Genomic DNA, 23,273 nt, shown 5'->3' on the forward strand with positions numbered 1-23,273 from the left:
GGCATCTGTACTATTTTTCAATGTTCAGAGTCCTTAACATGTTTTTCTCATAACAGAACTGTGAGATAAGTTAGGATTATTATCTCCATATTGCAGTGGGGGACTGAAGCTGAGAGACTAAAGGTTATTAGCCTAAGACTACTTAGAGAATTTGTGACTGGTGACATCTCAGCTTTAAATCTTAAATTTGTGTTTAAATCTTAAAATTGTGTTTAGTTGCAAAGAATTCATATGCATGCCTATTTGAAGTAATACACCTTCGTCATAATTCCTTCACTGCATTTCAGATTATAACCGATTGATAAGAGGGTATCCATGACTATTATATTTGGAAGTCTTTTTTTTAAAATGTTTTGTTCTGTTATTGGCATATTATATCTTGTTGCCTTAACAGAAAACAACCATCTTTGCTATTTGGTTCCAAATCCATTTGAGTTTAGAGGATACAAATTTCACTTCTTGCAAGAGATCTTGATTAACCTGATAAAACAAACATTTGCCATGGGGTCAGGCAAGGATTTTTATCACCCTATCTGTTTAACTTGTATGCTAAACATATCATACATAAAACAGGATTAGACACAGAGGAAGAAAGTGTGAAAATTGGAAGAAGGAACATCAACAATTCAAGATATGCAGATGACACAGTACTACTATAGAATGAATATCTCTTATCTGAAATGCGTGGGAGCAGAAGTGTTTTGGATTTCAAACTTTTTTTACAAATTTTGGAATATTTGCTTAAACATAATGAGATATGTTGAAGATGGGACCAAATCTAAACACAGAATTCATCTATATACACGTCATAGCCTGATGGTAATTTTATACACAGTATCTTTAATAATTTTGTGCATGAAAGAAAGTTTGTGTACATTGAACCATGAGAAATCAAGAGCGTGATGAAGCAGCTTCAAAAGCCAATGCAATTCTGGGCTACAGCAATAGAAGGTGTGTTTAGATCAAGGGAAGTAACAGTACCACTCTATTCTCCTTTGGTCAAGCTTCACCTACTGTGTCCAATTCTGGGCACCACAATTCAAAAAAGATGTTGAGAAGCTAGAGCATGTCCAGAGGAGGGCGACCAAAATAGTGAAAAGTCTGGAAACCATACCCTCTGAGCAGCGACTTAGGGAGCTGGGAATGTTTAGCCTGTTGAAGAAAAGATTGATATGATAGTCCTGTTTAAATATTTGAAGGGATGTCTTGCTGAAAAAGGAACAAGCTTATTTTCTGCAGCTTCAGCGAATAGGACCTGTAGTAATGGATTCAAAATACAGGGAAAGAGATTCCACCTCAACATTAAGAAGAACGTCCAGACAATAAGAGCTGTTTGACAGTGGAACAAACTATCTCAGAATGTTGTGGAATCTCCTTCTTTGGAGGGTTTTAAACAGAGGCTTAATGGCCATCTGTCAGGGGTGCTTTGATTGTGAGTTTCTGCATGGCGCCAGGAGATTGGACTGGATGGCCCTTGGGGTCTCTTCCAAGTCTATGATCTTATGATTCTAGGTGTCACTATCTCAGCCAGCCCTGTGGACAGTTTTGGATTTTGGAATATTTCCTATTTTCAGCTATTCAACTTGTAGCAGAAAATAGCAAAGAAAGTCAAGAAAGAAAGTGCAAAGCCAGGTTTACAGTTGAACATTAAGTAAACCAAAACCACTAATAGTTTATATAAAGGTAAAGTAGATAATGAAGACTTTGAAATAATTCAATATTTTCCATACCTTAGACCAGTCATTAATCAGAATGGAGACTGCAATCAAGAAGACTAGGACTTGGAGGGGCAGCTATATAGGAACTTGGCAAGATTCTAAAGTGTAAAGATGTATTATTGAATATCCAAGTTAGGAGGGCCTATGCCATTGTAGCTCAAATTTCTATGTATGGTTGCAAAAGCTGAAGAGTGAAGAAAATTGATAGTAAGAAAATTAACCAGTTTTAGGTGTATATTATCATCATGGGAAGGTCCATGTAGACTGCATTACAATTGTCCAATCAAGAAATTGTGTGATCATAGGCTACAGGCCAGGTTACCCCAGTCCAGAAACAGTTATCATGGTGGAAGCAGTTGGCATAGAAGCAGCAGGTCCTAATCCTCACCTTCAGCTTCTAGTCAGTTTGGTTCCTGGTACTGGAGTTTGACTATTGCATCTTGCCCTGTTCCTGTCCAGCTAAGCTTGCTGCTGCAATGAACACTTTCGTGGATAAATCTGGGCCAAGTCTGACTTATCCAGCTCCTTCATCCAGGTCTCAGTTATACATGTAGGGTCAGACTCTTCATCCACTATCAAGTTATGGGTAAATGATGTTTTCTTATGGACAGAGATAGCATTTAATAACAGCACCACCAGGCAGGAAGGCCCTCCTGTATGACTGCACAAGTCTTCTGAAAGTGAGAAATGACTTGAAAGAGGCACAGACACTAATTGTCTGAACAGGAGACTTGTAGTTTCAGGAGGGGAGAGGTTAATGGCACATTTCTCTCCCCTCCCAATATTTGTCTTGATGTTGTGCTTCATGGTGCTAATGGGTTGCTAGCCTCACAGAAGAGCTTTCTATATATACATAGGAAAGAAAGTAGAGACTATTTTGCATTCTTTGGCTAATGAACATGGTTAGCTTGTGACAATGGCATACTGTTGCTTGTTGTTATTGTTTGTTTGTTATTGAAATTTTATTGGCTGCATATTATTATTATTTCTGCAAAATTCATTTGACTAGATGATAATAATAATAATAATAATAATAATAGGATTTATTTATATGCTGCCCAATCACTGGGAATCTGGGCGGCTTAGAACAGAGGGGATAATAGACGGTTTCCTGCCCTCAGGCTTACAATCTAAAAAGACACGACACAAAAGGAGAAGGGTATGGTGGGTGGGGGAGGGATCAGGTCCAGCATTCTTCTCTCCCTCTGAGGCCTGGACCAAGGCAGATAGACTGGAGGGAGGGCTCTTTTTCTTAATCGAGGCCAGGCCCGATGGAGTTGGGCCTGTCCTTTCACTCCCTCCGAGGCCAGAAGATAATAAAATAATAATAAAATTTTATTTATATGCCGCCCTTCCTACGATCAGGGCGGCTCACAACAAATTAAAAACAATCAACAATAATATACACATTAAAACACAGTTAAAACAAGGCAACAATAAAAAGCCCCATAGCCCAGCCTCTTGGCCACGAAAGAGGAGGGAGGCCCACAGGACATTTATTCGGGGAATGCCTGCTGGAATAGGAAGGTTTTGAGATCCTTCCTAAATTGGGCCAGGGTGGTGGACGAGCGGAGCTCAGTGGGCAGCGCGTTCCAAAGGGCTGGAGCAGCTATGGAAAACGTCTTCCGAGTCGTGGAGACTAACCTGGCCCCAGGCACCTTCAGTAGCTGCTGCCCAGATGTTCTGAGGGTGCGAGGCGGAATGTACGGGGAGAGGCAGCCCTTTAGGTATCCTGGGCCCAAGCCATTTAGGGCTTTATAGGTAATTACCAACACCTTATATTGGGCTCGGAAGCGAATGGGCAGCCAATGGAGATCTTTTAAAACCGGTGTTATGTGGCTGGTCCTGGGGGCACCAGTGACCAGCCGGGCTGCCATGTTCTGCACCAATTGTAGCTTCCGAGTTTGGTATAAGGGTTGCCCCATGTAGAGTACATTGCAGAAATCCAGCCTCGAAGTTACCAGAGCATGTACAACAGTTTCTAGGTCCCTCTGGGCCAGGTATGGGCGCAGCTGGCGAATCAGCCGAAGCTGATAACAGGTGCTCTTGACCGTCGCATTCACCTGAGCAGTCAGGTGAAGCGACGAGTCAAGAAGCACGCCCAGACTGCGCACGGAGTCCTTCACAGGGAGCGTGACCCCGTTCAGGACAGGTGGAACCACCGCCATTCCTGGACCAGGAGAACCTATCACTAGTACCTCCGTTTTCTCTGGATTCAATTTGAGTTGGTTTTCCCTCATCCAGCCCATTACTGACTCTAGACAGGCCACGAGAGGAGAGACGCCATCCCCAGTCACTGCATCAGTCGGAGACATAGAGAAAATGATTTGGGTGTCATCAGCGTACTGATAACCCCGCGCCCCATGTCTCCGGATGATCTCTCCCAGCGGTTTCATGTAAATGTTAAATAGCATGGGAGACAGAATGGCCCCTTGAGGGACCCCAGTTTTAAGGGCCCGCTCATTGGAGCACACGTCTCCCAGCTGCACCATCTGGGACCTCCCGGAGAGGTAGGACCGGAACCACTGGAGCGCAGTGCCCCCGATTCCCACCTCTGCCAGGCGCCCCAGAAGGATACCATGGTCTATGGTATCCAAAGCCGCTGAGATGTCCAAGAGCACCAACAGGGACACGCTTCCCCTGTCGATGCCCAGACGGAGATCATCGACCAGGGCGACCATGGCCGTCTCAACCCCGTAACCCGCCCGGAAGCCAGTTTGAAATGGGTCCAGATAATCCGTTTCATCCAAGACCGCCTGAAGCTGGATCGCAACCGCCCTCTCGATCACCTTTCCCAAAAATGGTAGCAGCGAAATAGGCCGATAATTATTATGTACCAGGGGGTCGAGGGAGGGCTTTTTTAGGATCGGTTTTACAATGGCCAATTTAAGATCCGATGGAAATTGCCCATCCCTCAAAGATGTATTAATTATCCGGTGTAACAATGATGTTACTACCGGTCCCCCCTGGGCTGCTAACCACGAGGGACAGGGATCAAGGGAGCAGGTTGTTTTCCGAACGCTTCCGAGGATCTTGTCCACATCCTCGGTACTCACCAACTCAAACTGATCCAGTTTAACATAGTCCACAGAGGCTCTGGACACTCCTACCCTAGGTTCTGCTGAAATGTCGGCGTTCAGACCTTCGCTTATACGAGAAGTTTTATCCGCAAAAAAGTCGTTAAACAAGTCACAGCAGGCCTTAGAAGGTTCAAGGATCTGGTTCAGGGCGGGAGGGAGCTGAGTTAGCTCCCTGACCACCCTGAACAACTCTGCCGGACGCGACTCAGCGGACGCAATACGAGCACCATAGAACGAGTTCTTTGTTGTTCGTATTGCCTCTCCGTAGTCCTCTAACAGTTGGTCTAGGAGAGTTTTGTCGTCTAAGCGAAGGTGTTTCCGCCAACGGTACTCTAGCCGTCGCAGAACCTGCTTCCTCGCCCGGAGATCTTCCGTGTACCAGGGCTTACATTTGGGAGCAGGCCTGAGAGGGCGCTTGGGAGCGATCCTGTGTATAGCCCTAGAAAGACCGGTATTCCAGATACCGGTAAGGGCATTAACAGAGTCGCCGTCATTTCCAACCGTGAGCCCCTCTAAGGCTTCCTGGAACCTCTCAGGTTCCATCAGCCTTCGAGGGTGGACCATCCTAACAGGTCCACCACCCCCGGGGGGGATCTGGGTAGAGGCCTTGATTTCCACCTCTACCAGGAAATGATCCGTCCATGACAGGGGGGAAACATTAGCTATTTCCACCCACGGATTCTCCGCCTCCAAACAGAAGACCAAATCGAGAGTATTACCCGCACAATGCGTAGGACCCTGTATCAGGTGGGACAGGCCCATGGCCGCCATGGTCTCCATGAATTCCCGAGCCGCACCGGATGGAACATGGCTGGCCGTGAGGGAGATGTTGAAGTCACCCAGGACAAGAAGCCTGGGCGTCTCCAACAACAGCTCAGCGACCAGCTGTGTCAGCTCGTTAAGGGAGTCCGCTAATGCACGGGGTGGCTGATACACTAACAGAATCCCTAGACTGTCCCTAGCCTTTAGGGTCAGGTAAATACACTCGATATAGGAGGTCTGTCGGATGTGGTTCCTGGAGAGGGACACGGTGTTCCTATGTACCAAGGCCACACACCCCCCCGCCCACCTAACCTGCGCTGGTCCTTCACCGAGTACCCAGCAGGCAGGGCCTGAGCCCACACAGCATCCCCTTCAGGCCCCAGCCAGGTCTCGGTAATGCAAGCCAGGTCACACTTAGAGTCCTCCAGTAGATCCTGGAGGATGTGGGTCTTGTTATTAATAGACCTGGCATTGCACAGGAGCAGCGACAGGGTTTGTGGCACGGTTGGAGTGACCCTCAGGTCCTTCAGGTTGGGAGGGAGACAGGAAGGGGAGATAGATATGATGCATCGATCCCGCCTTCCCCTGGAACGCAAGTCCCTTCTCCCACCACCATACCTCCCCCTGCCCCACACAACCTCAATAGGAGCTCCGCCCACCCAGATGTTGTCCCCGGCCCAGGCATCCCCCGCATCCCTAACCTCCCCCCATCCCTCTATGGCTGCTAAGGGAGGAGAGGGTAGCCACTACAGGCATCCTCTTGCTCCCAGGCTAACCCAAGCCTCCCACACCCGATGGAAACAGCGCAACTGCGCAGTTCCGCAGGAGCGGTGTTCCCCTAGTCCGTGGGCGGCACTCCCGGGGCGGTGCGCAGATACGCACCTCTGAAACCCCGGGAGGAGGCCGCCCGGCAAAGGGTGCAGTCCTGGCAACGGCGGCGGCGGCGGTGGCCCTGCGTGGAGGCAGGAGGGGCGTGCCAAGAAGGGTCCGGTTTCCCGGCTTTATCCCCGCCGCTCTCACCTGGCGGGGCTCCTCCCTGGCTTCCCCCCAGGTGGTCCTTAAAGGGCCCCTCACGCTGAAACTGGCCGCCAAGCGCCAAGGCCAGAAAAGTCCAGGTCCCAAGGGGGGTTCCCATAGTCCGTGGGCGGCACTCCCGGGGCCGTGCGCAGATACGCACCTCCGAAACCCCGGGAGGAGGCCGCCCGGCAAAGGGTGCAGTCCTGGCAACGGCGGCGGTGGCCCGGCGTGGAGGCAGGAGGGGGCGAAGATGGCAGTTGGAAGGAGGGAGGGGAGGGCTCTTCCTCTTCAGGCCCAGATAAATAACAACCTTTGGATTACTGAGTAGTTTACAGTTACTATAATTACAGTATTATGCTGATTAGTTGTCACAATGCTTTGAGAGATTGTGAAGTGCTAGAAATCTGAATGGCCTCTGTGTGAGAAGACAGCTTGTGGACAACAGTGCTATTCCAAAAATTGTCATACTAGCTGAGTGCATTCAGAAGAGAAAATAGGTAATTTTTCAGATTTTGCAGACAAAGAAAAATCCTTACTACGTGGCCCAATGGTACAACCTTTGTCCTCTGGGTTGACTCCATTGATTTATAAACTGAAACCTAACCCTTAAAAGTTTTGTAGATTTCCAGACTAAAAGCTGTTCAGCTACTGCTTGTCACACCATTATTCCCCAAACCTTTGTGAATACCTGTGTTATTTAAAAAAAAACAACACAATTGCTTGTTACATCATATTGCATTGTACATCTCAAATGAATGCAATAAATGTGTTTATTTTTAAATAAAACCCACAGAGGTGGTGTTCATTTCTTAGAATAGCAAAGTATGAGATATTATAGTTACAACACTGGTGCAAGGAAATAAAATCCCCTTTTACTTCAGTGGAGCAGTACAGTATTGCATTAAAGTTATGCATGATGCAACTTTCCAGGTTCCAGAACAAAAATAATGTCATTGTTATCTAAATTGCTTTGGGGAATTCAGATATTTGCCTAGATATTGGTCAATGTTGCACTAACTACCACTACCACCACCATCATTCCATGGCTTACTTCCCTTATTACTCTCATTGCAGTGCTCTAATCTATACAGTATCTTCCAATGTGTATGCAGATGCTCCTATTTACACATGGAATTTCATGTAGGAGCTTTTCCATGATACTGAAGAACATAGAAAAAATTCCACTCGTGTTGATTGCTGTGTGATTTGCTTTGCAAAAAAAATTGTTACTTTCATGAGAGGTATACAGTACATTCTAGATTAGGGAAGTGCTGCAAAGAATCCAGACTCTCAGGAAAGGAAGGTTTTGCTGTTAACACAAAACCATGTTAGTGTTCTGTTAATCTGTTACACTGTAATACTACATTATTATCCTCTGAGCAAAACATTTCAGAATCCCTTTGATTGCAATTCCTTTGTTTAAAACAACCACATTAAAAGGAAGATTAAAAAGGAATAGTGAGGTATCATTAGTCCATATGCATACAGATTCAGCTTTTGAAGATGCTGTTTCTAGGATTGCTCTTAAGATGTGTGACTGATAGATCTTGTTTGTCTGATAGAGTTGACCAGGTGAAATAGAGCTACAGCTGGTTACTTCATTAGGTCTTCTCATTGATTGAACCCTGCTGAAGTGATGCAGCAGGCTCCTGAGATAACTGCTGGTAATAGAACAAAATGAATTCTTATCACAGAGATTGGAAAGGCCATTAACCCTGGCCTCCAATGTTTTTCAGAGGTCACAGACAGGAAGCCAAGCAGTGACTGGGAAAACTGTTTTCTGTCTAACTACAGGTCATATTAGAGGGTGTGTGTGACTTTTTTTTTTTACCCTTCAGTTTGTGTGCAGATGAAACTGTGATAATGGCAGATTTGACAATACGTTGTAAATATAAGAAGCAAATGAGAAAAATGTGGGAAAACACGAGCATTCGTTTAAATAAATATTTAACAAAAACAATCATTATTGGGATAGTTACTACCAGAATTCACACATATACTGGTACACCCAGGCGGTACAAACTGTTATTTTAGAAGACTGACATAGTTTTCTATGAAATACCTGTCCTTCCTAGATGTAGATTATAATTACCTGCCTCCTCTCTTGTTTTTTCCAGCAAGTTCATCTGTGAATTAGTGCAGGACATGTTTGCCTTTCACCTATTTGTGAAGGGTATATATTTAAGTAACAGTCCTATAATTTACATTTAATGCAACCTTTCAATTGACCAAGAGCCCATAATGTAACCCCACATCTCACAGTTGTGGACTTTCTCACATTTATCAAGTCAGTGCCATTCTCGGATAAGCTGGAAGAAATCATCCATTTAAAGTCTGTACTACAAATTACATTTTCTAACATTAGTGACAAATTTATTCAGTGACTCTAGAAAAGGAATTTTCTTGCTGTATTTTGGGATTTTTTGTTGGAAAGAAACAATGTAGCTTGCATATGACTATCTCAGAGGCTATATGGATTCTACTATATGAAATGAAAGATCGCCATACTCACACATACACTCCATTTTATTGAACTATTTTAGCAAATACATTATATACAATGTTTTAAAATGTTCTGCACCATAGACACCCGCACTTTGAAATATGAATGATAAATTTTCCACCCTGGATTATGTACATGTTTTCTTATTTTGAATAATTTATTCATAATTTGCTAAATCATAACAAAGAATAAAGACAAAGGTTACCACAGAAACTCCTCTATATTCCAGCCCCTAAAGATCATGATCAGTTCACTACTACACAACTTGCCCACGAATTACCCTTAGGCTTTCAACTTCAGGTTCTTATTTGGACGTCTACATAGGTGTATAGGAGAAGGCCTAAATATGCTAAAGGCACCAGCAGAACCTGTCTAATCTTGGAAGCTAAGCAAAATCAGCTTTGGTTAGCACTTGGATGGGGGAATGCTAACAAATACCAAGTGCTGTAGGCTATATTTCAGAGGAAGGAACTGACAAAGCTATTTCTGAGTATACCTTGCCTAAGAAAACCCTATTAAATTCATGGGGTCACTATACGTTGAGAGCAACTTGAACACACACACGTGTGTGTGTGTTTAGGGATACTGGACTGGAACAGCAGCGTGACAAGTGGGTTACGTATGAAAATATTATTGGTTACTATGTATGGGTGTGGATAATAACCTTGATCAAAAAAGTTCAAACTCGAGCCAGAGTTTCTCAAACACACACACACTTTTTTATTTCAAAAATATTAAGCTATTAAATCCATGAGCAATAATAAATATAACTCTTTAAATGCATTACAAAATTTGCTTTTTACAACCTCATTTGTGAAGACTGTTATATTCTATGCCAGGTGTCTGAGTCTGCATGGCACAAATAAAAGATACTCATGAAACTTGCATAATACAGAAGGAGCATAGGAGAAAGAACTCTACATTCATGCCAGATTGTGTAATGAAGGACTGGTTTCTGCTGTTTTTAGAAAGATCTCTTCAGAATGTTTGATAAGCTCCCTTTAAAGAAAGCTTAGCTTTAGTCAAGCTACGTTTAAAATATATTGGATTTTAAAAAAAGGTTAAGTTATTTGACCATGGTAGGTATAACTGTAAACCAAATAACTTTATGCTGGATGATTTCACAACCCTAAAATGTTCATCTCATTCTTTATTTCATTGAGCTGGTTTAAGTAACAATAACCCGAGTAGTATATTCAATTTTCATAAAGAAGCCACTGAAATAACATTCTAGGTATAAGGTATGTGGTTTTCTGTGTGTCATAATTAATAATTAAAGGAATATATTTTGTGCTGTTTTTTATTATTTGGTTGTATTCTACATAAACTGATTTCTGTGGGACCCTACAGATCCATATTGTTAAGATTTGTTTAAATGAAAAACTTAAAATATTGTAAGTAACACTGAGAAACAGATAATGGTTTAAACTAGGGTGGTCTACTGCAGCAAGGGCAGATATAACTTTAGGGCCTGGCAAAGTGCTTGAGGTCCACATTTCATTTGGTTTATTTTTTCTTGTTTAAAATGTAGAAAATACACTTTTTACGTGATCAAGGACCTGTTATATTCAGGTCCATGAGAGGACACTAAAAACCACTTGGAAGCTTTCTAGAAATAATTTGCATGACCATATGCAGATAAAATTGCTTGGATTCATTCTGACTTGGACATCGTAGCTGATCCAATTGCAGTGGATATTTGGTTCTTCTTTATGGTTTCTATGGCCTGTTACAGACTGCCAAAATAAAGCTGCTTCGGGTCTCTTTGGAGGTATGCTATTTAAATGATGCATGGGTCCTAAGAGTCTGGAGGTCGCGCCAAAGCCACACTCCATTCCTAAGCACTGGAGTGCAGCTTTGGTGCAGCTTCCGGATTCTTAGGGTGCATGCATAATTTAAACAGCATACCTCCAAAGAGACCCGAAGCAGCTTTATTTTAGCAGTCTGTAACAGGCCAAAGTCTCACACAGGCGGATGTGAGCCTGCACAGAGATTCCATTTGGAATGTGCTAGAGTTCAGTAGCTTGACAGAAATACCCCCTCTTCCAGCTGGAGGGTCTGGCTGTTTAGGTAAAGGGGGTGGTGAAAACATCTCTACAACAATGAAATGCTTCATAATGCCTACAAGAGGCAGTTAAGACTGCTGCTTTTAAAAACGCCTTCCCCTGAACCTACTGTGCTGATCAACATCCCATTTTGGGGCAAGGCCCTGAAGCCTATGGTGGCCTCTCAGCTCCAGAGACATCTGGGTGAGAAACATTACCTAGAGCAGGCCTGCACAACTTGGCAATACAAAGGGGCTAAAATTAAAATAGGTTAACTTCTTTGGGCCACAGATAGGTTTTAATTAAATATTGTTAATACAGTATTAATTCCAGCCTCATCTTCCTCTGCTGGCTCTTTCCTGAAGAGAAAGCCGAGCAGTGGAGGAGCATTGTGAGTGTTTACCCATCCTCATTTTCCACTCAGCTTTCTCCTCAGGAGAAAGCCAAGCAGTGGAGGAGCATTGTAGGGCAAATATTTACCCAGCCTCTTCCTCAGGAGAAAGCCGGATGGTGGAGGAGCCTTCCTTGGCAAGCATTTGCCCATCCTCCTCTGCTTCCTGACCTTCTCCTCAGGAGAAGGCTGAGCAGTGGAGTGCCCTTGAAGTTGTTCTACATCCTTGTGAGCCACCCAGAATCCTCTGGTGGGCCTCATGCGGTCCCCAGGGCATATGTTGTGCAGGCCTGACCTAGAGTCATTTTAATCTGTTTTCAGGCTTGGGTATGAGATAGAGACAGGTTTGGTTGCCTTGGGTGGCCTGTGGCAATAGCTAGACAGGGAGACTATTCCTGTTGGTTCTGCTGAATTTCTGTGACTGTCAAAACCATTGGCCATGGTATACTTCTGGGCCACCTCTCTGAGATGAGGCTTGGAGACATTGATGTTTATCACACTATGCTCTTAAAGAGGTACTATTCCAGTGTGACTCCTCTAGCAGCCTCCTGTTGCATGCTGGGATTGGCGGTTTTAAGGAGCTGAACTTCTCTGCCTGAGAATTCTAAATACCCCTCCTTAAAACTGCCAATCCCAGCATGCAACAGGAGGCAGATAGAGGAGTCACACTGGAATAGTACCTCTTTAAGAGCTTGTCTGATAAACACCATTGTTTTGCTGTGGTTTTTAACCTTTCTGGGGGGATTGTCCTGAAGGTGGTGATGGCCATTGGCATGTGGAATGTCACAGGCTCCCATTGCTGTTTAACATTTACATGAAACTACTGGAGAGATTGTCCAAAGGTTTGGTGTTTGCTATCACCAGTGTTCTGATAACACCAATCCTGTTTTCCCTTTCCATCTAATTCTGAAGTTGTTTTAATTCTAAACCAGTATCTGGGAGCAATAAATTGATTGGGTGAGGGCAAACAAATGGAATCTTAATGCAGACAAGACAGGGGTGATTGTGGTGAATTGGAATGCAAAACTGAATGCGAATTCACCCTGTGATGGGTGGGATTTCATACCTCTTGAAGAGGCAGACTTGTAGCATGGGTGTACTCGTGGACTGAGCTGTGTGTCTGGATTGTCAGATTTTGCCAGGGGCCAGGAGAGCTGTTGCATAATTTAAGCTAGTGTACCGGGTGCACTCATTCCTGAAAATGCTAGGTCATACTTGAATTATATCCCGTTTAGATTACTGTAACACACTATCCGTGGGGCTGGCTTTGAAGAGTATTTGGAACTTGCACCTAGTTTAGAATACTTCACCCAGACTGTTGAATCGGATTACATGGAGCACATTATGACCCTGTTTCAATGGCTGTATTTTAAGCCCATTTCAAAGTAGTTATGACCTATACAATCATATTTGGTTTGGATTATATCTTCCAAATAATAATAAATAAAATAATAAAACTTTTATTTATATTCCACCTTTCTGGCAAAGCCAATCGAGGTGGCTTACAGGATAAAATTCCCATACAATCCAATATTCCCGTAACCCCTCCCCCCCAAAAAAAACAAGATTAAATACCAACAGTTTAAAACACACATTAAAATCAGGATCAATTCAATTCAACCTTGATCATCAAGAACATCGAAGAACAGCAAGTCCAGGACATAAGATGTAGCTAACTCAAGAGGGGTAGAAAGTTTAATGGCTTTCCCATGTGTGTATGTAAGTATGTATGTAATAGACTACCCTTCTCCTAACATGGGACTTAATACAATGTATTAAAAACACAATACAGCTTTTGAAAAAGCCTCTTAGTACAAGTTTTAGGATATGCAGGAGAGGCTCTGTTCTTCATTCTATGGAAAGCTCTGCTGCCACTTCTGTTTCTGCTGCTGTTGCTGCTGCCATAACCACTGCCTTTGGTGGCAAAATAGTCTAAAAGGGGGTGAGCGAAGGGAAATTTGGAAAAGATACTGCCACCGCTAAAGGTAAGACTCCCTCATTTACCTGGCACCAGAATTTATAATCATCTGCAAAGCAGCAAGATGATCCACACTTTCACAGTGCAGTTCATGTGAAGACCAAGTTTGTGGTTAAATACATCATTTGCCATTCAAACACAAATGCAGAGATTGCCTTTCTTCAAGATAATTCAGATATTACTGCTTAGAGGTTTGTAGTTATTAGAACTGTGTACTCCTGGATGAAATAAATGTTATCAAAATCTCACAGTTTACCTTAGAGTTTTTGACCATAGAATAGCATTTTTGAACCCTGTGCCAAAGAAAATGTTTTGTTTTTTTGAGTCCAGCCATCACTAAACAAGTTCATCATCCTTCATGACTGATTATATATTACAGTGAATCCCTCCAACAAAGTGGATGTATATGTGACATAAGATTTGTGATGTGATATTTCACATTTTTAATTTAGAGAAAACAAGCTTCTGAAATATAATATGTAAAGAAATAATCTAAACTATATCCATGGAACAGCCGGACAAAAAGGAATTCTATGCAGAAAAAGAACTGAACTGCCTACATTGCTATAATATAGTCCAGCTGCTGGGAGCTGCTGCTTTTAAATACTGTAACATTATTTCCAGTACATGAAATGCAAACCTGGGTGGAGTAAAAGATAAGATACTTTTCTGAGAAAGAAAGCTGAATTAAGAATGCTGATTTTTCTTTTTCTTAATGTATTCTAAAATATTTATCAGCTGTTTTAAAAATATTATTTAGCCATATATTTTTGAGAGTGGGTTTTCCTTTTTCTTTTCACTTTCTAATTCATCTACCTGAAATGTGCAACATAGAACTCCTTTTAATCAAGTGTGAATAGAACCGTTATCCAGAAGTTAACATCACAGTCTGGGGACCCAGCAATGCATGGGAAGTGTGAGGTCAAGAAACCCAGTATATGGTTAGTGGCAGGAATCTACTGAGCTGATGGCACCTTGGTGCCACAACAAACTACAAATCCCAGGATTCCATTGGTTGGAGCCATGGCAGTTATAGCAGTGTCAAACTGCATTAATTCTGCAGTGTGGCAGTAGCCTTTGTCTAGTCACCCATTTAGGGATTTTATCATTCTGAAGTTCTGGTTAGCATTGCCAAGTTAGATACTCATAACTTTGGACTCATAACTTTAATCCTTAACATATTGAGAAGCAGGATGAGGTATCATAATATACTGTTAAGATGGACAAATGCACCTGTCTCCCCTTACCTTTCAGACTTGAACTTTAAGCTGCAAATATTCCCTCCAAACACAGCTTTTACCTCCTCAATGGAGAATGGGGGTAAGGGCCATGGAGCAACATAGGCAAAAAGAATAATGTTTGGTACTTCCCCATCATATCTCCTGTATCCAACCTGATAGCCCTAGTTCTGATTGCCCAGATCAAGTCATCTCTTTGTTCATTTGTTTGGCTCTTTTACAAAAATAATGTGTTATTTTCCAATCCCTTTAATGATTTTGGTGGTAATTTATATATTTCATATTTTAAATAATTAATTTAGTTCATATATGAATTCCTCTTAACCAAGGAGAGGACTTATCTGTTTTAGGTAAAATTTGTTTTTAATCAAACCTGATTAGTCTGGGGTCACCTTCATTTAGCATACTATTTCCATTATGCTGTGTTAGTGGGAAGTGTTTATGTGGCTATTCCTACATCATCAGAGGTTGATATGAATTCATTTCATTTTTCTGAAGCTTCCCAGCTTTCCTTTAGCAATTTTTTTCACTTTGTCATCTAATGTTTTATAAATATTTTTTTCTTCTTCTGAAGTATCTAATTTTTTTTCTTTCTCTGTCTGACCATTAATTCTCCAGATTGCTTCTTTGCTTGCTTTACTGTAAAGTTGTATTTGGTTTGCCAGGGTTTTTGCTTTTTGGTTTTTTTAAATCTATACTTGTCAAGTTAAGGTAAACAGAAGTGGCAACACACCTTTATGCTGACTTGGATGATTATCTGGATACATTCCAGGCTGAGTTCAGGCCTGGTTATTAGACAGAAACAGCTTGATTGCCTCGGTGGATGACCTACACTGGGAGCAGGACAGAGGGAGTGTGCTGCTCTTAGTTCCAATTAACATCTCACCAGCATTTGGTACTATCTTTCATCTTACCTTTCTGGGACATTTGGCAGTCAAGAGATTTTAGGGGCACTGTTTTGCTATAATTCAGGTAGTTTTTGACTGTTCATTCACAAAAGGTCATTCTGGCCAGCTGTTGTTCAGTCTCATGATCATTAGCCTGTAGCATTCTACTGTCCTCTATACTTTCAACATGAACCTATTGAGAGAAATCATCTGGACTGGAAATCATCAAAATGCTATTGATACTCAACCCTGTCTGTCTTTTCAGTCCCTTTCTGGTGGCATAAAAATGAAATGAAATAAATACTGCAACTGATAACAAGAAGGCTGTGTAAATCTTCAGTCATTATTTGAATGAAGTAAAGGAACAGTGTGAGTACATAAACTGAGGCTCACTGAATATAATGCGGAAATTCTGTTGGTCTGTCATATAGCTATTCTGGGATTGGACATACCGTCTGTTCTGGATGAAGTTACTCTCCCAGGGTCACAGCATGGTGGTGCTCTCAAATGCAGCATTCTTCTTGGAATGCCAGGTGGCCACTGTATCCAGGTGTGCCTTTGCTTGGAAGATCTGAGCTCAGTAGTTCTTGCCCAGGTGGTCTCTTTAGAGATTTCAGTTTTGGTTCTGAACAAAATTCAGGGTGCTAGATTAATTAATAATAATAATAATAATTTGTTTTATTTATATACCGCTATTCCAAAGATCATAGCGGTGAACAGCAAGTAAGCTAATTAGCAAGTAAGCTAATTTGCCCCCAACAGTCTGGGTACTCATTTTAGCGACCTCGGAAGGATGCAAGCCTGAGTCGAGCTTGGGCCCTTTGCTGGTCTTGAACTCGCAACCTTGTGGTTTCGAGTGAATGGCTGCAGTACAGGCTGCAGATTATACATATGAAGCCTTAAAAAGTTTGGAGGCAGCATATCTGAAGGGCCATCTCCTCCTATAATAGTTGCCTGGAATGTGAGATCAAATTTGAATAGACTAATTAACATCAGTGGGGCTTCTTAATTGTGATCAACTTAATCTCATTGATTGTATGTGTGTAACTTTTCTTTTGACACTTCAGGACTTGGGTGTGAGGTGACTGGATTTTCATTTGTTTTATTGAGCTTTTCATCTTCTATCTTCTATCTCTTCTTGATTGGGTGAGTTGTTCAGTACATAGTAGGAATGTTGTAGATGTCATTTATCTGGATTTCAGCAAAAGATCTGATAAAATACCCGATGATATTTTGATTAGCAGATTGTTTAAATGTGGACTAGATGAGAACATTGTCAGATGGATCCATAATTGGGATGCTCTAGCTGGATCTCCTGCATTGAGCAGAAGGCAGAAATTGATGGCCTATGGAGCCCCTTCCAATTCTATGATCTTATCTTTATTTTTAAAATGCAAATACTCAAATCTACCAGTAGCCACATTTTAAACATGAAACAAATTGCTCATGGTTTCTAATAACAAAAATAAATGATCTTTCATTATTAATTAGGGCGGGTTACAGACCGCCGCTTTGCGGCAGTCTGCCGCCGCTGCCGCTTGCTCCGTGCGGGAGCCGCAGCAGCTCCCGCACGGACCGAAAAAGAAGCTCCAAAATGGAGCTTCTTTAAGCGACGCCTCTATGACGTCGCGAGGCGCCAGGGGCGGACTCGCGACGTCATAGACGCCGCGACACATGCGGACGCTGTGGGCGGGGCTGGCGTGCCTGGCTGCATAATCAACACCACGTGGGTAACAAACTTACTTGGCACGTGTTTCTCTGCAACAGTGTTTATTCAAGCAACAACTTTCTTTACAGTGCAACAACAACTAGGCCTCAGGCCCATAACCAAGGAAGAGAACTACAAGTCTTTAGTAGAACCTCTGAGGGATACTTCTCCCGGTGAATTGGAGCCTTTGTCCTCCCGTCTCCGCCACTCCCCACAATACTTCTCCAGCGGCTCAGTCTCAGCCTTCTCTTTATCAAGCGGTAGGGGTCCACACTCCCACGTTTCTCCTTTCTCGTCCCACCACTTGTCCTCCAACCCGCTAGCCGTTGGCCTTCCCCACAATTCCTCGTCCGAGTAGTTGAACTCTCCCTCCGTCCGGGGGTCTCTTAGTTCTATCCCTTGATGTGGACCTCGCTTCCTGAAAGTAGGGCGAGCCTCAAGGGTGACCGGCACCCCTTCCCTACCAGGACTCCTTTTTACCTGACCTATCCCTGCCTCGACCGCAGCTCCCCGTCCTCCTCTTCCGCGACGTCCTCTGCCTCCCGCGCACCACTCTCCCTCTCCTTTTAGCCTTCTCTCGCCCCACCTCCCTGTCCTTCTCTCCGCCTCCAGACCGCCTCCTTGCTCATCTCGCTCCTCCTCCTCCAAGCCCCTCTCCTCTCTCTCTTCCACCTGCTCCACTTCTAGCTTCCCCGTCCTCTCTATACCTGGGTCCACCTTACTACAGACGCACAGCGTCCGATACGTAAATATGGCGGCCGCCGTGTGGAACGGCCGCCACCATATTGTACGTACAGAATACGTACTAGGGTTAGGGGGGTGCGGAAGCACCGCCCCTTCCTAACCCTAGTACATATTCATTACGTACTAAATGGCGGTCTGTAACCCGCCTAAGGTTTCTTTTTTCTTTGTTTCTTTGTTCTGAACAGGATAGTATACTAAAAATAGAGACCCTGAGTTCAAAATTCTAAGCACATCTTTTATATGTGAATTTTTATGGTTCAAGTGTGATGCAGGGATATGTAACTTTTTAACTTTAGGTGTTAAACAAAAATGAGAAGATCAAGTAACTACATTTTCTATATCATTTTGCAATATTTCTGATTCTCAGGGTTCATGGTTTGATTTAATGAAGACTAGCTTTAATTGGCTGATATTATATGATTTCATATTAGTGTCAAGGGTCTAAAAATAAGAGAAGCCGATTTAACATCAGTTGGATACATATGATGAAATCATCTTTCATTGCTGTACAGAAGGAAATGATGGGATTAATCTGTTGAATATGTTAAAACTTATAGAAGAATATGTGGGTTAATTACCTTAAAGGTGGGTAGGAGACATTTGCTGTAATTCTCATCCCTAAATTAAATCCCAAATGTAATGCTTGTTCAACTTTAATCTGAGAAAAGGAAAGGGATGGTGCAGAAGGTGAAGGTATGATGCTTGTCCTCCTGACAAGGGTGCTCATGTCAAATAAAATGGAAAGAAATTTAGGAAAGACAAATGCTCTGCCATGTGAGGTTGAAGGCTTTTCATTTGTGGGTTTTTCAGGCTATGTGACCATGTTCTAGAAGATTTTATTCCTGATGTTTCACCTGCATCTGTGGCTGGTGTCTTCAGAGAATGCTGTCATGGAAGAGAGTTGTGTGTGTGTGTGTGTGTGTGTGTGTGTGTATAAATAAATTTTCCCACCTCTCCCAGGTGGATCAAGGCAGGATTACAGCCTAGTATGAATATATGATTACAATCTAGTCAATAAAATATAAAAACATACAACAATTAAACAGTTTAACAATTCAAAAGAGATCATCAAAAGCGACAGTGAGAGTAAGGTATTCCGATCCTAATCAAAAGAGGCTCCATGTATCCATATATATACTGTGTGACCCTTGGTAGAGAGGAGTGATTCTCATGTTAATCTCTGTATTGTTCTGTTGTTGATGGCAAGGCCTCAGGGTGAGAGGATATGCAAAGAGGATTAGTGTCTGCATAATTGATGATCATTGTCTGCTGGGAAATCCCCTGACCATGGGTGGTTTCTGATTTGCATTTGCTGAGTCCTGATTTTGCTGTTCTTTAGGACTGGTAGACAAACTTTGGCCCCATACAGGCCTGTTACAGACTGCCAAAATAAAGCTACATCGGGTCTCTTTGGAGGTATGCTGTTTAAATGATGCATGCACCCTAAGAATCCGGAAACTGCACCAAAGCTGCATTCTAGTCCTTAGGACTGGAGCATGGCTTTGGTGCGACCTCCGGACTCTTAGGATGCATGCATCATTTAAACAGCATACCTCCAAAGAGACCCAAAGCAGCTTTATTTTGGCAGTCTGAAACAGACTGCCAAAATAAAGCTACTTCAGATCACTTTGGAGGTATGCTGTTTAAATGTTGCATGCATCCTAAGAGTTTGGAAGCTGTGCCAAAGCTGCACTCCTGTCCTTAGGACTGGATCGCATGGCTTTGACATGGCTTCCAGACTCTTAGGACGCATGTATCATTTAAACAGCATAACTCTAAAGTGACCCGAAGCAGCTTTATTTTGGCCTGTCTGTATGGGGCCTTTGTTCACGTTAAGGGTCTGTTCTTTCCTGTTGAAATTGTCCAGGTGTTTGTGGATTTCAGTGGCTTCCCTGTACATTCTGACCTGATAGTTGTTGCCATGGTCCAGAATTTCAGTGTTTTCAAACAGCATTTTAATCCCAGTACTGTATGGTTTATAATGTGTTCTGCTACTGCTGATTTTTCTGGCTGACTCAGTCTGCAGTGTCTCTCATCTGGCTGGATTGGGGCCGCGGCAACATCACTTTAGGGCCTCAGTCCAGCCTCTGGAGAGCACAAAAAGGAGCCACAAAAAACAGCTCCTTCTTGTGCCCTCGAAGGGGCGCCATAGCCATGGCAGCGCAGTTTTATGATTGCCCTTCGGTGCTGCATCATGTGGATGCAGCACTGGAGAGGCGTCATGATGGCATGCGCCGTATAGACCAGCATGCACCAAAATGGCACCCTGAGTGCAGGGTTAGGGCATCCAGTGTGCAGACGTTGTGCCCTAACTCCGCCCACAGGCCGGCCAAAGTGCCAGTCTGTATAGGGCCTTAGTTCTTGCCATCCTGATTCCATTAAGTAGCTTCCCTTATGGTTGAGGCTATCTTGGCCAAGTCTTTATATCTTGCTCAGGATTGTAGAGACTGGCCACAATTTTAAAAAGGGACTCTGTAATATATCAAGTGGGCAGCATTTTACTATATGGGAATAGATGATCTGTAAAGTCTTGTGTATTAGACATACAAATGTTCAGTAAACATATACCTCCATTTTTGAAAAGTATTTATTTTATTTTTATTATTATTTTTACTTCATCCAGTTTTAATGGTAAGCATTCCTAACTGTAGCTTTTTATATTGTATGCACTTCAGAACTGGTTTCAGAAAAGAAAAGGCGGACAGTGGTTAAACTTGGACTTGACTTCAAAGGCATTTTAGTGTTTAGATAAAACAAAACCAGGTGAGAATAAAAGATCATATTGCAGTGGTGAATGTTATGATAGCTATTAAAATATGACTGAATGCCATGTTCTACTTATTTTCAAAGCTTACATTTAAAAGTATATGTAAGCAGAATTTGTGTGAATTTAAAACAGACAGTGAGGTCTTTCTTGTATCTAAAGAGAAGTCATAGGCAATTGAATAGGGATCATTGACAGCCAATGCCATTAGCTGTCTTTTTTTTTAAAAAAAAATTATATATATATATATATATATATATATATATATATGAAATTCTGTAAGAGTAATAGGAATCATTTTAATTATTTAAAAAGTCTGAGTATATTTGTACATGTTGCGATTAGATTTTTCTGTATTTCATTAATGATGTGACACACTGCAAGAAATCTATATTTGTTTGCTGCTTCTCTGAAGACAGAGCAACTCTGCTGGCATTTTTGTCTGTAGAATATATTTCTAATGTGAAAGCCAATTTTATTTCTTGAATATGGCTACCATTGAAAAACCAGTACTGCCAATTTAAACAGTGCATAATAATGATATTAATTTTTATGGTGTGTATAAGTTACATTTGATTAGTTTTTTGCATGACTAAAATTTGCAAAGCCTTTATGGCCCCCAGGAGCCAACCTGTAATAAACAGCTCTCACCTTCGAAACCATAAAAGAGGCTTGCAGTACTTGAACATTAGATCTAATTGCCTTGCTACATCAAAGGAAGTACCAGAGGACTGAGAAAAATCACAGAAGGGAGGAGGGGGTTGAGGGCAGTTTCACCTCCAAAGGTTATGTGTTTGTGGCTTGGTGGAGCCCTGTAAAGTTATGGCCTAAAAACTGCTGTTTGCGATTAAGTTGATGGGGGAAAGTCTACTCTGCAATCTCTCCCTGCTGCTGACACAGAGCCTTTGTTCACATTTAGATTTCTCAAACTGTTGCCAGGGTCAGGCTGAGGTCAGACACCATGATGATGTATAGGAGAACATGTCTGGGAATTTCTCTCATACTTAAAACACATACCAGAAAAAAGAGCACCCTGAAAAATTGTCTGATGAGACCCAGATGATGATACTGTGGCTGTTCTTTTAGTACCTTCATGATTTTCTCCTTTCTCCTCCCCCACACACATGTACCAACTGTTTTATTAATGCTTATCACGACAGCCTTTACAATTTTATGCCCCCTCCAGATAAGGACACTCAGTATCACTTTGACACTTCATTTTCCTGTTGAAAGAGAATGGGCTGGTATATCTAGGAAAAGAAGATAATATGTCTGTTCTAGAGTATGGAAGTACCATCGGCTGCGTTAGGCCATGGGTTGTGATTATGTGTAAGGGTGGGCTCCCTCTGTCTTCCAGTGTGTGTGTGTATGTGTAGTTGGCATTAACACAGCCCAGTCTAGTCATGATCACAGGCTCACAGCAACCCAAACTGTGCTCCCCCTTCACCTTAACAAACAGAGTCTTGCTTCCAGCTGTGGCTAGGGAGCCTACAGTGTTTGATTAGTAATACCACAGAGAGGAGGATAGAAGAAGAAGTAAGCATGCTAATGACATGAGAATTGCTTATTCCATCTTTGCTAATCATTGCTGCATGTATTTTATTTAAAGAAGCAGTTCCCCACTCCTCTTTCCAGTAAAGTTGGATAAAATGAAAATTTACACCTAGTTTGCAAAGCACTCAACACAAAGAAATCAATGCCAAAGATTTTGATCACTTTTTAAATCCATAAATTGTAGGAAGCATTTTTGAAGGAATCTTTTTTGTAGGTTGACATTGTTGATTTCAATTGTTTGCTTGTACATACAGTTCCACTGCAGACTTGGCAAGTAAACCACTAAGTAGCAATTTTTCTGTGCTCAGCTGCTCCATATGACAGAGGATATTTCATTCTGCTGTCAGAATGTTATTAATAAAACATGGGGTGCAGAAGGGGCCACAATTTTCCCTTTCAATCACTGTAGCATTTACAATGAAAATTTTATGCAGTGTGTAATTTTCAGTTAATGCTTGACACTTAAAATGTCGGTAGTTGCATTTTGTATGGTTCCTGAAGGGTTAATTGTATCATGTTCCTTGTGTAAAAGCTCTGCTTATCAAAAGTGAATAGAGGAGTGTATGCAAATGCATGTCTGTGACCTTTTGCCTTTCCAGGGTTAATTTATATGGTCATTAAAGATTTTATGAAATTGAGCAGTCTGGTGGTTTCAATCCCATTTTACCTTCCCTTCCTAATTTATATAATTCCTACCTGAACTGTGGAATATGACTTTCTCCCCCCCTTTTTTTTTTTTTTTTTTTTTTTTTGTATTGCAATGAAAACAGCAAGCTGTGCTGTAGGGAGTTACAAGTCTGGTTATCTGGCATTACTCAGATTGCTAAAATTCATTAAAATGTGACATCAGCACAGTCAGAGACAAATGATCTCAAGATGAAAAG

At 42.3% G+C, this 23,273-nt stretch overlaps 1 protein-coding gene across 6 annotated transcripts in view; it reads left to right on the forward strand.

The window, feature by feature from the left end:
* Positions 1-23,273, forward strand: part of ZFHX4 (zinc finger homeobox 4) — a 245,535-nt gene that overhangs the window by 176,968 nt on the left and 45,294 nt on the right. The window lies entirely within an intron of this gene.

Source organism: Sceloporus undulatus, chromosome 4 (genome assembly GCF_019175285.1).
Source record: "Sceloporus undulatus isolate JIND9_A2432 ecotype Alabama chromosome 4, SceUnd_v1.1, whole genome shotgun sequence".
Lineage (NCBI taxonomy): Eukaryota > Metazoa > Chordata > Lepidosauria > Squamata > Phrynosomatidae > Sceloporus > Sceloporus undulatus.